Consider the following 18,104-nt stretch of genomic DNA (forward strand, 5'->3'; position numbering starts at 1 on the left):
ATGAATCGCAACCCACGTCCCACATGCTGAGATTACAAGCATGAGCCACCATGCTTGGTTTACAGGGTGCTGGGGATCAAATCCAAGGCTTTGTGCACTGCAGGCAAACAGTCCACCAACCGAACTACTAGGCCTCTACTTCCTGTTTGTATAAACACCACCATATACTAATCTTGTTTCTCTTGATTCTTTAAAACCCCGTGTTGATTTTTTACCCCAAGGCAGGTCCTTTTGCTAACTGGATTATTAAAGTTTAATAATATGAAAACCTGCCAAGAATATCTCTCTGAAGTGCTGACAACTATCTATGTATGTATTTCTTATTCTCCTCTCTCACCGAGCCCTCTCACCTAGTGTTACTACTGTTCTTGGTGGGGTTTTATTCTTTCTTTTTATTATTCTATGTATACCCACTGTCATAGTTACTTTTTCTGATGCTGTGATTAAAAAAAATCCCAACACAAACAACTTAGGGAGACAGGGTGGGAAGCAAAGGCAGTTGCTGCTGGGAAGGAAAGAATAATGCTTTCTGCTCTGGTTTTTTTCTTTCTGGGCAGTCCCAGAGGCAGACCACAGAACAGTGCCACTCACAATTACAGTTAGTCTTCTCTCCTCAATTAACCCAATCTAGATAATCTTTTAGGCATATCCTAAAGTCTCCTAGGGGATTTTAGAATCTGTCAAGTTGATGATATGAACTATTGAACCTGAATTCTTGTTTCATTTAAGTGGTGATTTATGCTCTAACTAATCACTGAAGCTTGTTTTCCACATATTCTGTTATTAATATTTATGTATACTGTTGCGTTTCACTGTATCCTTTTTACTGCTTTATTGTATTCCATATATGTTAGTGTTGAATGTTGATTGTCTGCCAGTTGTTTCTAAATAGTTCAACCTCGTTTGGACTACTGTGCTACGATCATGAACACACTTACCTCCATTACTGCTATTCCATGGCATTGACTGATGTTGATTGTAAATGCTTTCTGTGAGGCAAAGCAAAGACGGGGTGACACTGGGTGAATTTTCTGATTGTAGAAATTGAAGTACATTTTTAACTAAAAATTATCATTGTATAAATTATTTAATTATTGTTAATTATTTAATTTAAAAGTTATTATTTTAATCTGAGCACTTGGGAGGCAGAGAAAAGTAGATTTCTGTGAGTTCCAGGATAGCCCAACCACATAGTAAGTTCCAGGTAAGACAGGACTACATATTAAGTCAGTCTCTCTCTCTCTCTCTCTCTCTCTCTCTCTCTCTCTCTCTCTCTCTCTCTCTCTCTCCCTTTCTTTCTGGCAAGCATCTTATTATTGCCTTGCTCCATATTCCAGGGTAGGTGTCCCATAGCTTCCAGTCATTCTCCTGTCTACACCTCCCTGTTCCTGTAGCCATCCTGGAATTACATGCCCACCATTGTATCTGCCTTAAGGGACCAAACTCAGGTCACCAGGCTTGCAAGTGCTCTTACCACCGAGTGATCTCTCAGTGACCCAGAACACGACCTCTAAACCAACCTCCTTTCCTATCCCTGGAGCCTCGCACAGGATGGCTCTAGAAAAGGGATACTGAGCAAATGCTTGTTTACGGGACATGATGGAGTTGATGACATATTTTCCTTTAAGCCAGTTTTAGGTCAGCGTCATTTTTAGGAGTCCAAAGTAATGCTGAGGGCTAGAGGAAAGGAAGGGAATGAGGTTTTAGTTTAACCAGGAACAGATCCTCAGCAGCCGGCCGAGCGAAATTCCTTCCCATGTCTTCTGAGGTCCTCAACCCCTTCCTAGAGGCTATCCTTGCAGTGAGAGGGTGAAAGATCTCAACAGAACTAACCAGGGGAAAGCACATCTTGTCAGATTTGAACCCACTGACAGTCAGTCAAGGAGTTTCTCTCAATCAAGAGGTTCTGAGCTTAAGAGTATTTTTGTGAGCCATAAGAAGGACACCTTCTCTACTGGGGAATCTTGTGTATGTGTGCATGGGTGTATGAGCTCCTGCATGTGTGTGTGTGTGCATGGTGTATGCGCATGCCATGTGTGTGCCTCTGTGTGTGTGTGCATGGTATGTGTATGTTTTCATGGTGTGTGTACATGGTGTGTATATGCTTGTAAGGTGTGTGTGCATGCCATGTGTGTGCCTGCATGTGTACGCATATGTGTGCATGCACATGCACACATGCATGGGCATGTATTGTGTGCCTGTGTGTATATGCTTGTGCACATGGGGGAATTCTACATTGGACATATATACAAGCTATGTTGTTCCTCTTTGTATTTTATCTTTTATCTTAGTTAACTGTCATCAACATCTCCTCATTTACATAAAAACTGTTACCAAATCTGTTGCTAAACTGTTCCATTTTTACTCCCAATAAATAGACCTAGAAACAATGTAATTTTAAAACAGAGTTATTTTTATTTCATGTATGCCTGCCACATCCATGCTTAGGGCCCAAGGAGGACAGAAGAGGGAATCTGATCTCCTAGAACTGCAATTACAGATAGTTATGAACAACCATAGAAATATTAGGAACCAAACCCAGCTCCTTTGAAAAAGCAGCCAGTTCTTGTAACCACGGAGTCATTGTTTCAGCCCCACTGAACCACTCAGTTTCCTGCCAATCAAATTGTCTCTGTTGCCCCATGACAAGCCTCCCTACCTGTTTCACACTCACCTCACTCATGTCTTGACTGAAGGAAAAGTGTGATAGCCTATAACTTAGGATGGCAGTCGGGGCTCTCAAAGGGCTGAAGAGTAATCCTTCAGCATGGGCTACAGAGGCTCACAGTAGTGCTGTTTCACAGACCTTGGGACTGACTCTGTGATTCTAGGTTTTAGTCCCCCAAACTGTATTCCTACTTTCTTCCAGAGAGGTGAACTTTTTAAATCTTTAAGCAGCATACACATGGCATGCTTTTGGACAGAGCCTGGTGCCAGTGCAGTAACAATTTTTTTTGTGCCTGCATATGAAACACATAAAGTATTGTTTCTGAATTTTGCCATATATGCCACACAGAGACATTTAAATCAAGATAGAAACTGCAGGTGTTTCCTCCTTGTTTGGGCAGAACTTCAGGCCACAGCTCCGTCTCCTTACCAGATCAAACGAAGATGTATCTCCCAATTTGCTGACCTCAGAAAGCGCTGGCTCTGGTTGTGTCCAATTAAGAGCCGTGCTTACAGGTACATTCCTGCGGAGTTAATTTGACTGGAAAATTCTTCATGTAACCACTATTTAGCATTTATCTAAACATAATATGAATATTTAAAGTTTTTAGACTCGGCCCCATAAAATATAAAGATGATTGCCTGTTTACTCAGCTCTAGCTTCTCATAATAAAATATGAAAACTTGATGGTAAATACCTAGACAGTGGAAAGGTGAGTCCATGCACTGACCTAGAATGCTGGTCTCACTGTAAATTACTGCAGGCAAATTTTCTGTAGATAAATGAAACTCTTGCTTGTGAAAAGCCTCATTGATTACAACTTGAAATTACTTTTCATGTGCCCTCTTCCAGAGCCAAGGAGAAAGCAGAGAAAATGTGTGTCTTGAGAAAGCCAAGCACCCCCTTTTTTCCTCCTCTTGGGCATAGCTTTCTGAAAGGTGAAGTGTACACAACAGGAGCACAGGCCGGCAGGGATTCAGCACCATGGCCGCATCAGGATGCCAACAACTGCGGCTGCTGTAGCTTTAAAAATGTAAAGCAAATTCCAATGCAATGAGCAACCATGCTGGTCATAATAAAATGAAGCAATATGGAATGCTAATAGCCATAGGAGTATAGGAGGGAAATGACAGGTCTGGTCCTTTCCAGACAACAGAAATGCAATCGGATTGAAATAATCAGTTGAACATCCATGTATGGAACAGCCAGGAAAAGGTTCATGCCATCGAGCCTGACTTCCTGAGTTTGATCCCTGGGAATAAAACTGTAGGAGAAGACCATGTCTTGCAAGTTGTCCTTTGACCTCTACACATATGCTGCTATCACACACACACACACACACACACACACACACACACACACTAATGAATTAATGTGAAAAAGAATCCAAATACCTCCTGCCCTCACTGCAGCCAAGAGCTTTCTAGGACCTACAGATATTATTTACTCATTACTTTAATCAGTGGTGACACTGATAGGACAAATGGATACACAGGAGTAGCAAGCTACTCTACGGAGCAGACAGACACTTTTGGAAGTAACTTTATAAGATGTCTGAAACTCCCAGGACTTCCTGTTTGCTTATCATTTCCTCATGAGTTTCCATCTCTTTCCTACTTGGCAACAGGCACCCGGACATTGTCCAAGATTGCTGTCAATCAAACTGTGCACACAAGCCTGCAACGTCCTGTTGGAAGGCAAAGCAGGGCACCTATCTGCTCCAAGTTAGGGATAACGTTCTTTTCTCATTTTCTTCTATACCTCTAAAGCAAGCTGGATTATCCCAATGTGCTTTTCCTATAGACCCTAGTTACCACAACCATCCATAGGGAGGATCAGGACAAATGGAATAGTCAGAAAGTATTGAAGAATTAAAAGTTGCAGCAGGCAAATCATTCCCTGAGGGCAGGAGGGCAGGAGGACAGGAGGGCAGGAGAGCTGGCCCTGCCCCTCGTGAGTGTGGTATGGGTCAGGGATAAATGCTTCCTCCTCAGCCCCTCATTGCCTGTGGCAGGTGAGAGAGCTGGCTCCAAGGGCTTGAGAGTAGTTGTGCCAGCCCAACAGTTGGGTGAGCTAGCACAGGCAGTGCTGGAGATCTTGCCCTGCTGGTGTGGGTGCAGAAAAGTTGACAAGCTGACCAATTCAGCTCCCACCCAGGCCCAGATCCAGGGCTTTGAGTTGGCCCACCTCAACATCTTACCCCATCTATGAACTGCTGAAGTACATGAAGGGGCCAGTCCTGCAGATGCATGGCACAGGGCAACAACAGGACATCCAGGAGGAATCCTGGTGAGGATCCGAGGATATTGACAGTGTAGCAGAAGCTTCAAACCATACCAGACTCATTGCAATGAACATTTCCAAGACATTTGGGCAAAACTGTATACTGAGTGACCCACTGCAGTTTCCATGATGAGATGAGTCTGTTTGTTTATTCATTTGTTTGTTTCTTCCTTCCTTTCTTTTAATTAATTAATTAATTTGTTTATTTATTTATTTATTGTTTTTGGTTTTCTTTTCAGAGGAAGGTTGCAAGGGCTGAGGGCAAGTATAAAGGGAGGGGAAAGGAGTTCAGTTGGGTGTGTAATATGAAATTCACAAAGAATCAATAAAACGTTTTTTAAAAGTTGTAACTGGCAGACTTAGTATTACTAGTAAAAATCCAAACATTCTCAAATACTGTTTTTTAAATAAATAAGCATATTGAGTGTGTTAAAATAACTGTCAGCAGTATGGAATTCAGTTTCGTCAGAGCAAAGCCAGTTGCCCTATGTTACACAGCATAGGCTCACATTTGCAGGTGGTATTGCTTGATGTAACAGAGGAAGCTCAGCAAACCTAGGTCTGAATTTGCAGTTTAACACTGGTTGGTTATGCTCTTTGGTTGAATACCCTTCTGTGTGCTTCAGTACTTTCCGACAAGGAAAAAAGGATACCTGACTGAATGGGCCATTAGTAAGGGTACAGCTTTGGTAGAAAGGGTCTAAAATGGAGCCTGATACACAGGAACTTAATGGTAAGCCACCATGTTACTTATACCTAAGCACATGACTCATGAAAGGTACAAGGACCCTTTAAACTATAGATAGAAACAACCGTGGTGGTAGATGTAGAGAGTTTGCACCATATAAACACCCTTGTGGTGGCATATGGCTGTAATTTCAGCCTTGATAGGTAGAGGCAGGAGGATCAGGAGTGCAAGGTCATCTTTAGCTAGATGGTAAGTTTGAGGTCAGCCTGATCTAAATGAGAACTTGCTACTTTTTTTTTTTTGTAAAGGAAACAATAAAACGGCTATAAGAAACTGGCAGGAGAAGTGAACTGAATACCAACAGGGGAGGTTGGACCATCCAGTCCACTACACCAGTCACATCCCATGGATGAGTTCAAGAAGTTCCAAGGCCAGCAATGTGAAAGTTTGATGATTTGAGGTCAATACCTGGAACTCACACGTGGAAAAGAGAAATGATTCCCTACAAGGTTCCTTCTGATCTCCACAGGATGCACACTCGCTCACACACACTCACAGTCACGTGCACTTACACACACACACACACACACACACACCTACACTAATAAATAAAATAATACTTTTTTAAAAAAACGAAGGAGGTTTTTTTAAATGAACAGTTTGCATGTAAGAAAAAAATTAGGCAAAGATGTGTGCTTATCTGATAAAAAAAATAATTTTGCCGACGTCCAGAATCAGCCCAGTGGTGTCTGCTACTCCTAGTCTCTTGGGAGCTCAGGAAAGAGCCGGTTTCCTACTGGTTGCAGAAATGTCAGTATCTAATGCCTTCCCTCTCCTGGATTCTCTATTGCCTCATTCCCGGACAGTATGCCTAAGATTTTTTTCTCCATCCTTCCAGTGTGGCCACGTGGCTGGGCTGGCATACGCTTGTCAGGGAGGAGCATGTGCTTGCCAGGATGCAGGCAAGCAGTCATGTGACCTGGCCCCAGCAGCTTTGAATCTACCACGTCTGAGATTTCCATGACGTACCAGCTGCCGTCACACTGCCTCCCTTGTAGTCAAATCTTTTCTGAAAGTGACTTTGACAAAGAGCAGCTTCAATGGCCAAAGAGTGGGCGAATGACCTGTTATCTAGGTGAACGAGTGAAACAACTGCTGATAAGCACCCCCCCCGCCCCCACTCCTAGCCTCACCCCCACCCCCAACCCACGTCCTTTCCTCTTTTACTGACTACTGAGACAAAAGGACTGGATCTTTAGAGATCAGTCTGGCTTGATTAGCATGCTGATCCCGGAGGCAGGTTTCTGGGTTCTCACCCAACTTTTTGGCTGCTATTCAAAGGATTTAACAGTGCTCTTTGTCAATAGTATAGTGTACAAAGCCCATCTAAAAATAGAACATTTCCAGGGTCTGGATCTCGTGAGTGGCTTAAGTGGCAATGGCTGTATTGTACAAGACAGATTACAGGCGAGTTACTCCCCCTTACTTTATATGCAAGGCTGTTCACACGCTTCGTCTGGTTTGGTTAAATAATGCAAACACATTTACCAGTGTACATGGTTGTTTATTTGTGCTCTGGAGAGAGAGTGTGTGTGTTTATGATGAAGAGATCTACATGTTCTGTTCTGTGATAATCAAACAAAGCTGTCCCCAATGAGGCCAGGAGTGGAGTTAAACAGCATAGCCCACACTCCTGAGAGCCACTGACTGACCCCAGGTGGTTGTTAGGGGCAGGTTCCTGCTGTGCTTGGCTGCCCTAGAGGATGTTTGCTGGAGGTGGGAGTCAAAAAGAGGCTCTGAAAACCAGTGGGCCCCCTGGATCTAGAAGGAGGAGCCTGGATCCACAGATTCACAATCCACATGTGAGAACGTTCTGTCTGATGGAGAGTTTCTCACCCTGTGACAGGCTGCTTACTCTTCCCCTCCCTCAAGACTGGATGAGCTTGCCCCACCCCCATGCAGAGGTGTTCGGACAGTATAGAAGCAAAGATCACTGAGACTCAGAGAAGCCAACAGAGGAGGGCACTCAGAGGAACATGAAGTCAGAACATTATTTTCTGAACCGAAGTTGTTGGAAATGGGTGTTTGAGAGCCCAGTCGACACCTTCTGTTTTGATCTATAACTGGAGGGAGTTTCTGTATCTTGGGGAGAAAGCAACTTTTTGCATGCCAAAGCACAATGCAATGATCTTTTACATAAATAACCTTTACCACATTTGGAGAGTCACCCTGGGTGAAGGCCTGTCTTTCTGGCAGGTGGATTTCCTTCTAGGATACGGAAGCTCAGAACAGGGACAGTTCTTGGAGGAGTCGGGCCAGGAAATACGATATAGAAGATTAAAAAAACCCAGCCTGTCATTTTGGCAAACTCTTCTCTTACCCAGATTTTATGGCTTTAAATTGATACACGTTGGGTGAATTGGGTCTGACAGTCTAGCGGCAGTCCATATTGATTCCCCTCTCTCCCTTGCTTACGTGGGGTGACTTTGGAAGAGTCATGTAAAGTTCCTGCTTCCCCACCCCAACCCTGCATACAACCCTTACCTATGTAGCAGGGAGAACAGCAAAGCGTTCGGTGCTTGGTAACAGAGTCCCTGTAATCACCATTGGGCCCTGACAGCCTTCCAAGGTACAGTCTCTTTGCTTGATCTCTCTCAAAATAGGTGTCTTGATGGTTGACACTGAGTGGCATCTGGGGAGGACGAAAGCCTCTGGGCACACCTGTGAGGAATTATCTAGATGAAGCTAAGTAAGTGGGTGGGAAGACCCTCCTTAACAATAGGAGGCACCACTCTCTGTTCTCTCTTGCTCCTGCCTTCCCTTCTCCCACCCCCATGTATTCACAACTGGCCTCTCTTCCTCATCCTCCTCATCCTCCTCCCTCTCTCTCTCTCTCTGTCCCTACTACCCTCTTAATTCCCCTCCCCTCCCCATGCCCTGAATAGGCTCTATTCTATACTTTAAACAAAACAAAACAAAACAAAACAAAACAAAACAAAAAACAGTAGGCACCATTTCATAGGCGGAGGTCCTGAATTGAATAAGAAGAAGCTTCATCCTAACAATCATCTCTCTCTCTGCTTCCTGAGGGTTGATGCATTGGGACTTGCCAGCCTCCTTTCCAGCCAAGGTGACGTATATCCTATCCAACTGTGAACCATAATAAACCCTTCTTCTTTAAATTGCTTCTTGCCAGGTATTTTGTCACAGCCACAAAAGAGTAGTTAACACTGGCATCATCTCATGAGCTGAGTCCTGGGCAAACACTGACTCCTAAATATTTCATTTATAATGATTGTATGTAAATACAAGTCCAGGAGTGTTGTGCCATGCCCCATGTATGGCGGTCAGAGGATGGCTTTCAGGAGTCAGTTACTTCTTCCCACTGTGGATTCTGGGCACTGAATTCAAGTCAATAGGCTTGTGTAGAAGTATTTTACCTGCTGAGCTCCCTCTCCAACCCTTTGATGCACTACGACCGTCCTCATCATTGCTAACCTGACTGATGAAGAATGAGTCCTCAGAAAGCACGAAATCAGTCAGTCCTTTATCACCAGCTCTACCATAATGAGGGTTAATTTCTCTTTGGAACTGATTTGAAAGATAACATAAACCATCATCTTGGTCATTATGGCATTTCCTCAGTCTGTCTTTTATTTTTCATGCAAAAGGAATTATGCTTTTTCTTCAATAAGGCAGATTTGGGTTTACTTCCCTAAGAAGCCAGGAGAACAAGGGAATTTCACCTCTTGTCTGAGATGGAACATTCAAACCAACGAGGGAACAAAACCAAGCTGAGTATGAACAGAGTGAGCTCGAAAGGAACCCTGCATAGTTATGCCGTTTGAATGCCAGACGGCTTCCTAAAGTGATGGGCACAGCACAAGACATACCCGTGTTCACGAAGTTAGCCAGGTGCACAGAATAGAGATGTAGGAGGAAAATCAGAGACACATGGCAAAATGGAGAGTGACCCTTTACAAGGGTTCTAAACCCATTCTGCAAAGAACTTTTACTAAGCCTCACTTTTACTGATTTTTCACCTAGAGTTAACCGAATCCCCACATTAGACCATTGTTCTGACCAAACAGTTGAGAAAAAGCACCTTAAGAAAATAAGGGTTTCCCAGTGAACGTGATTGTTGGGGGGAGGGCAGTAATGAGGGGAGGGTGGGGAGGGGAACACCCTTATAGAAGGGAGGGGGAGGGGTTAGGGGGATGTCGGCCCCGGAAACTGGGAAGGGGAATAACAATCAAAATGTAAATAAGAAATACTCAAGTTAATAAAAATAAAGAAAAAAGAAAAGAAGGGTTTATTTTGACTCACTGTTAAAGGATACAGTTTGTCATTGTAGAGAAAGCGCCCCGTTTAGAGCACAAGGCAGCCTAATACATGGCTGACCAAGAATGGTGGCTGGCAAGGTGACCTAGACAGGTAAGTTGCTGCCAACCCTGACAGCCTGAGCTCAAGCACCAAGATCCACAATCATAGGAGACAACTGACTTCTGCAAGATGTCTTCTAACTTCCATGCATGGACTATGGCACATACAGGCACACACACCCACACGCACACGCACGCACACACACACGCACGCACGCACACACACACACACACACGCACACACGCACACACATACAGAGGCATGCACACAGAGGCATGCACACACAAGCACGTGCGCACACACACAACACAACACAATTTGAAAGATGAACGCTGGTGCTCATCTTGCTTTCTCCTTTCTTTTCCTTTTATTCATTGTGGAAGCCCAGTCTGTGGGAAGTGCTACCCAAATTCAGGGCAGGTCTTTCCTTCTCTGTTAAACCTCTCCAAAAACACCTTCAGAGGCACTAGAGGTCTGTCTGTAGATGATTAAAATTCAGTCAAGTTGATAATAAGGTCCCTATATGATTCCTATATAAGTCTCAGCCAAATGTATAAATGTTTTGGAACAGATCTATTTACGGAACATTCACATCAATTCACTTTAAAAATCATATTGAGTCAGGGCATGGTGGTATATGCCTTTAATCTTAGCACTTGGTAGGCAGAGGCAGAGGCAGAGGCAGGGGCAGGGGCAGGGGCAGGGGCAGGGGCAGGGGCAGGGGCAGGGGCAGGGGCAGGGGCAGGGGCAGGGGCAGAGGCAGAGGCAGAGGATCTCTGAGTTTGAGGCCAGGATAGTCTCCAAAACAAGTTCTAGGGCAGCCAGGAGTGCACAGAGAAACCCTATCTCTAAAAAATAAAAATAAAAACATCCATATTGAAAAGGCAATGAATTTTGAAAATTGCCTTAATTTCATTTTTGCTGGCCAAATAACTGTTTGCTTTTTTTTTCATATGGGAAACATAAACAAAATGTATCATCATTTCCACCATAGGGTGAAATAAGACAAACCCACGTATTAAAAACCTGTAAAGAGGGGCTGGGGATTTAGCTCAGTGGTAGAGCGCTTACCTAGGAAGCGCAAGGCCCTGGGTTCGGTCCCCAGCTCCGAAAAAAAGAACCAAAAAAAAAAACCTGTAAAGAAGCGGCTTGGCAGGGATTCAAATTCCCTCAGGGTCAGCACTTTTTAAACTATGAATATGTGCTCAGGGTCTCTTCATCTTCTCAAAAGTTGCATTCTGCCCTTTAGCCAAGCCATATGAGCCATCCAACTGAGGAAAAGTGAGGCCAAGTTGTGGCCTCTCAGAGTGAGGCACAGAACCCCTCTGCATACAAATGGAAGACCCTGGGGAGGACAGGGAAGGGAGACAGTCATCCAAAAGCTAAAGAGAATGAGAAGGCTAGGCTGAGTCCATGACAGACTTCAAGTTGGCAGTTATGGAGACTAGGCCGAAAACTGGGCAAGTCCAGGCAAGCCCAGGCAAGTCAATTACTAATATTAAAAACCCCAGACTCCAGCCTTCAAGCACAGGTAATGCAATGTCCCAGCCACCTGGCCTGAAGCAAGGACAATGGGTCAGCAGCAGTTTCCAGACTTCCTCAGCTACTTTCTCAGTAACGGTTCCAGACCTCCCCGGCAGTTTCCAGTGCCCACACCCCAGTAACAGAATGTCCTTAGAGATGGACCCAACAAATTAGCACAGAGGTCACCTACCCCAGAATTCCCTATTGTGCTTTAAATCAGGCCTATGAGCTCACTTGGGTGTCTATCTTGGTAGTGGGGAGACCCCAGCATGCTGAACTTCTACAGAATAAAACACTCCTTACGTTTGGATCGAGTCCGGGGTATCATTCTTCCTCAACCCATGGACCCTTATAAGAGCAGCTGCCTCAGACACTAACCTTGTTGACATTTTTTAAACAATTTTTTGACTCTGGGTGTGAACATATGGTTATTGTATATGTGTTCATGTGTGTGGGATATGCACAGATATGTGGAGGCTAGATGTTAACATCATATGTCTTCCTCAACTTTTCTCTTTATTTTTTGAGAGCTTCTTGAACGAGCAGCACTGGATCTACAACATGCCAGCTCCTCTGTTCATCTTCCAATTCCTCCTATGTGCCTTCCCTCCTAAATTCTCTTAATTCTTGATGTCTTCTTTAATGGCTCTGTGTGTGTGTGTGTGTGTGTGTGTGTGTGTGTGTGTGTGTGTGTGTGTGTGTTCAACCTATTGAGTCTGTTTATCATTGCTCATCCATACCTGTGTCCACTTGGATTGAACCACCTACTGGGAGCTCACCCTTGGAAGCAGTTGATTCTTCTTCTCTTAGAAGCCACTGGCCACATGTGGTTCTTCATCTAGGGTTAATTTTGGGGTATGGGTCTCTCACTGAACCTGGAGCTCGCTCATGAGCTAGACCGGCTGTCCAGAGAGCTCCAGGATCCATCTGTCTCTGTCTCCCTTACTTCCATCCTGGCTATGGACATGCACAACTATACCTGAGTTTTTAATGTGGATGCTGGGGCTCAGAACCCAGGTCCTCACAGTTAGCTGACAGACTACCAATGAGTTATCTCTCCAAACTCTGGGCTTTCTTTGCATCTTTGTCTTAGACCTCTAGCCTCCAGAATCCTGAGCCAGTGAGTTTCTGTTGTTAAAGTCACATGGCATTTGGCTGTGGCAGAGTAACATGGTGGCTTTGATCAAGATGTAGGGTTTGTGTAGGCACAGAGAGCAAATGTGTGCTGTGCTTCTCTCTGCTCTCAGGAAATGCAGATTTTTGCTTGCATGCTGTTTTTCTTTTCTGTGTCATTGGTTGTGAGGTGAGGTGGAAAGAATTGAGAAGTGGTGGAAAGAAGGGAAATGAGAAAGGAATTCAGGAAGGGAGAGGAAAAAGCAGAGGAGGGAGTTTGATAGTTTGATACTGTCCTAGCATTTTATAGAAACACGGAAGAAGCAACAGGGAGCAGGAATCAGCCACCACAAGAGCAGAGACCAGTGAAATGAGGAGAGAATGACAACTACAGAATATTTAACAAGATCATCCAAAATCTCTAATTTATCTGTTTCTAATAAAGAAGATTTTATTGCTCACTTGTGGCCTCTTGATAAACTCGACCTTTATCTTTAAGTTTAGAGCAGTAACACTCAACCTTCTTAATGCCCTGACTCTTTAATACAGTTCCTCATGTTGTTGTGACCCCTAACCATAAAAGTATTCTCATTACTACTTCATAGTGTAACATTGCTAGTGTTATGAATTATAATATAAATATCTGAATCTTCTGATGGTCTTAGGCAACCCCTATGAAAGAGTCATTTGACCCCAAAGGAGTCTTGGGCCACAGGTTAAGACACACTGATTTAGAGATAGGGATTTCTTTTGTTACAATTTTGTAGGTTGTATTGGGGAGGCATTGGTTAATCCCCTTTACCAGCCTGATTCATCCCGGGTCACCTGGGAGACAAGCCTCTGATCAGGTTTGGGAGGAATTGTCTGATTGGGCTAATTAAGATGGGAAAAGGTGCCATTAGCACTGTTCTCTGGTCTGGGACCCTGAACTGTATAAAGAAGAGAAGGGAAGCTGAGCATAAGCACCCGCCCCCTCTGCCTCTGACTGGGCACACTGTGACTGGCTACCTCGAGCTTTTCAGCTATGAACTGTAGAAGCAGCCCCTTTGTCCCTTAAGTTGCTTTTTGGTCAGCGCCTTTTATCACAGTGACAGGAAAATAACTATGACAAGGGGGAGTGGGAGATATGATTCCTTTCTTCAGTGTTAGAAAAATATCTGTCATGAGAACTGTCTCCCTTCAGAACACTGCTTCTCAGTATCATTAGGTCTGATACCAATAGAGGTGCCCTCGTCCCTACCTCAGGAAGGTCTGCAAGCTTCCTATAGGAAGTCCTTGTTTTGACCCCTTGTGGTATGTGGAAAGCTTACAGGGTCCTACCCTAGCCCACTTCAGCCCCAAACATCCCTGTGTCTGACCCTTTGGTTCAAGTTTAATGCTTCTCACCCAGCACCTCAATGCGTTTGCCTCCCTGGTTCTTAAGATGTCTCATGAATGTCACTGGATTCTGGACCAGCTCCTTGCCACATATGGACTGTCCTCTACTCAGGCTCCCAGAACCCACGTGGAAAGGAAGAGGGAGTGGGGATCATGGAGGGGAGGAGGGAGGACAGAGGGGTGGAGGAAGCAGAAGGAAGAATGTATTTTATGAACAGTTGCTACATCTTAGCAATATGTTCTAAAACCAAGAAGAAAGGCAGCTAAGTAGCAGATCTGTTTTGTCAGTTCCTATATACTCTATCTGACCTCTAACCCTAACTGTTGCCTTAAACCCGGTGACTTCCACAAAGACCACTCCTATGGACAGAAGAAAATTGCTCCTGACGGGAATGGTTCTCCAGAAATGGAATTTTCGAAGGACATGTTGACACAGCTCAGAGAACAAAGTCAAACTGCAGATCAAAGATGGTCTAAAGGCCCGCTGTCTAGCTAATTTTCAGTGTCAGTGCTGTAGGATTCCACACGACCCTCACGATTTCCTGCTCGATAATGAGCGCTTGCTTACTATAGAACAGTCTGGTCACCTGACTCTGAGTCTGCCTTTCTGCTCCTTTGCCCCGTTCAGTGGAATGAAAACTCAGATAAGCAGGACTGACTGAGTCCCCGTAGGTGACAGATGCTATCCTTGGTTCCCTTAGCTCAACTATTTGTCCCAGAGGTGGGCCCTCAGGTGGAGGCTGCAATCAGGGTCTTGTGATCTCTCTGCTGTCCCAGTTCACTCACCGTCACAGAAAGCACGTCATAAGCAGTGAACACATTACATGATGAAGAATCTAGCTCTTGTGAGACACTGGATCAGGGTCATGAGATGCTAATTCCCTCTGGGTCAGCTTTGGAAAAAGAAGACATAAAATCAAGAGTTTTATGCAAATACCATCAGCACTGCTATCTTAGAAGGGGAAAAAAACCAGTTCTTTCTAAACAAATGTTCCAAGAGAAGCAAAAACAATCTCCAGCGACCTCTGCTTTGGGGTTCTAGACTCAGAATGAGGCTTAGCAGAATTTCTGACATAAAGAATAATGGGCCATTCACTGGGGGAAAAGAAAAGACATAAAGGTTGATTTATGGGCACTAAGTTACATTAGATAAGAGCAAAGTTTCTGGCATTACTATAGAGACTCTAGATAACAATCTGTACTGAGTACTGCAGAAAGTTCCAGGAACTGGGTTTGAACATTTGTACCACTATGGAATGATAAATATTCCAGAAGCTTCATAGTTAAAACCTGAGCTAAAACACCAAGTGGTGCTCCATTTGTGTATACAATGTTTTTATGTATCACTTAAAATATAATTTCATAAGAGATGATGGATTTGGGCACAGAGTCATGTCCCTGTAACCCTAACACTTGAAAGGCAGAGGCAGGAGGATTGCTGCAAGTGTGAGGCCAGCCTAGCTAGTTACGTCAGGACATCAGGGACTACAGGGTCTGAGATCTGAGGACCACTGAACTCAGGAACTCAATAGCAACTGTAGGTGTCTGCAGAAGACTGGAGCCAGTCAACGGTTCAGCGGTTCAGCAAGAATTGGGGAGAGCTTCAGGAAGTCCCACTCTTAGCTTCAAGTATGGACAGTTGATTGCTGCTAGGGAAGGAGAATAAGGTTTCCCTGGTGGGGCCCATACCCAGGCATATTTGGGAAGCACAAAATTGGAAGCTGGACTAGGTGGGTTATTAAAAACAAACAAAAACAAGATAAGAGGACATGAAAACAGAGATGGTGAATCCAGAAGGAGTTAGGGAGAGGTGTGTGGGTCAATGTGACCAAAATTCACATTGTTTTCTCAATAATTTTTAAAAATTATATATAGGCTTTTTTTTTTTTTAAAGACAAGGTTTCTCTGTGTAACCCTGGCCTGTCCTGAAACTTGGCCTGTAGACCAGGCTGGCCTTAACCTCAGAGATCCAACAGCCTCTGCCACATGACCCCATTTAAAAAACAAATAACCGTAATGTTGATTCTCTGTCTGTCTCTGTCTTTTTGTGTGTCTGTCACACCACCACCACCACCACCACCTCTCTTTCTCTCCCAGGTTAGTTTACGTTACCTGGAATGAAAGGCATCCTGTACAACACACACACACGTTAACAGCTGCCTCCCCGTATGACTGTGAAACATTTCTTATCTCTAGTTTGCAGATGACGCAGCTGGAATTAATTGCCAAGGCCTTACCCCTCATACATTGCAGGCAATAGCATTTGACCTTGAGTGCTTTGGTCTCTAAATCCTGGGCTTTCTCTTGTGAGTCCATGACAGGACAGTAGGATGGATGTTTCCCTTGGCCTCAGAGACACACAGAGTTGCAGAAATCCGAGGGCGACAGAGGTTCTAGATACCATGAGCAACTGCGCCCTCCTGCTGACAGGTAACCAGGTTCTGCGTGCAATGTCTACCATTCCCTTTGGGAACACACACAGTATCATCTTCCCAGGGTTGTAAGTCTCCAGGAAGAACAGAAACTCCTGGAAAGGAATGCGTGTACTTTCCTGGGCAGTGTTTTCTGACTATTGCTGCCTGGGTTCTGAAGCCCCAGCCTCAGTACAGTGGCAATGTCCCCTCTGACACAGAACTCAGAATAGGGCCTCCACAGGAGGACCTGACCAGGGCACGTCAGTCTCTTCCTTTTCCCACACAGAGATAGCTTGTTCCTCAGAAAACAGCGGAAAACAGTGGCCTAGCTCTCTATTCAGCTGATGCCTTTACTGTTCTTCCAAGGCTGCTGATAGGTGCAGATGCTGCTCAGCAGGGTGTGAACTCCAATGGGGATGTGCTTCCCCCTGCATCTGGCCCAGGGACAATCCTTTCATATTTAAGCACAAAAGCCTGTCACAAGTCTTCCTAGTGACCAGTAGCCATAGTGACCACTTGCAGTAGTATGAGGAGCAGCAATCCTGTATGCAAGTCCTGGAGGCAGCAGAGCATCTCACAGAGAGCAAAAGGCTTTCCCACTTTCCTCTGTGACAAGTCAGTAACCAACCATTTGCTGTCTTCTGGAACCACCATGCCCTGGCCTGATCAGTAATTACAGCTCAGCGATCTCCCTCCAGCCCAATCTCCGTCTTCACAGCCCATCCCACCTGAGAAAGCCGTGAGTGGTACTCCGTTCGAGTATTTGAGACGCCTTTTTGTTTCATTGATGATGATGTCTTCTTAATTGTTTTACAGAGCAAGATGAGAGAAAAGGGGCTTAATGTTAAGCTAATGTCACCTCAGTAGTAGGTGCAGAGTAATGTCCAAATAGGAGTTCTAAAGGAATTCCTTTCAAAGCTAGGGAGGTTGCTCAGCAGGTAAAAAGACTTGCTTTGCAAGCCTGAGACCTGCTTGCCTATCCCTTGAGCCCGCTGAGAAACTGGATGTATAGTGGTAGTGGGTGAGTGGGTCTGTAATCCCATAGCTCCTACAGGAAGATGGGAGGTGGAGAGAGTTCCTGGAAGCTCTCAGCTAACCTGGCTTATCCAGCAGAACAATATAGAGACCCTGTCACAAACAAGGAGGGAGGGGAGATTGACCTCCACATGTGTGCCACGACAGGACACGTGCATGCATGCATCTGTACACACATGTGCACACACACACTATGCAGGAATGAGTTTTGAGGAGAGATAATAAAATAATGAATAAAACTCTCTATGCCGCATCATGAGAGGAGTAGGAGGAAAGAGGGAGTCAGTTCTCTGCAGAAAGATGACAGCTAATAAAGTAGACAGAGGACCCATTCCCATGACACTGATTCACCACACCCAAGGCAACGACGGGTCAGCTGAGGGCCAGGAAAGGCTAATGCTGTTGGTGGAAGATGGTTGGAAAATACATCATTCACAAGTCTTACATTTTCAAACAGCAATGGAATGGGGTGTAACTTATGGGTAGAATGTCTCCCAAGTATATATGAGGCTCTGGGTTTAATTTCCAGCACTGCCAACAAATAAACAAACAAATTAATCAATTTAAAAATCAGCTATCAGATCAACAACCACTTATCAAGGGGAAAATGTGTTTTGGT

General features: G+C 44.5%; 1 long non-coding RNA gene across 2 annotated transcripts; it reads right to left on the reverse strand.

Annotated features, from left to right (window-relative positions):
• Positions 1-897: 897 nt before the first annotated feature.
• Positions 898-16,202, reverse strand: LOC120100810 (uncharacterized). 2 transcript variants are annotated; one of them, XR_005500906.2, is made up of 4 exons: positions 16,149-16,202; positions 14,823-14,929; positions 8,184-8,360; positions 898-989 (listed from the first exon to the last, which is right to left on the reverse strand). It is a non-coding gene; the product is annotated as an uncharacterized LOC120100810 (long non-coding RNA). The 2 variants fall into 2 exon arrangements; XR_005500905.2 differs by lacking the exon at positions 898-989 and having other exon boundaries at positions 7,277-8,360.
• Positions 16,203-18,104: the final 1,902 nt, after the last annotated feature.

Source organism: Rattus norvegicus, chromosome 2 (assembly GCF_036323735.1).
Source record: "Rattus norvegicus strain BN/NHsdMcwi chromosome 2, GRCr8, whole genome shotgun sequence".
NCBI lineage: Eukaryota > Metazoa > Chordata > Mammalia > Rodentia > Muridae > Rattus > Rattus norvegicus.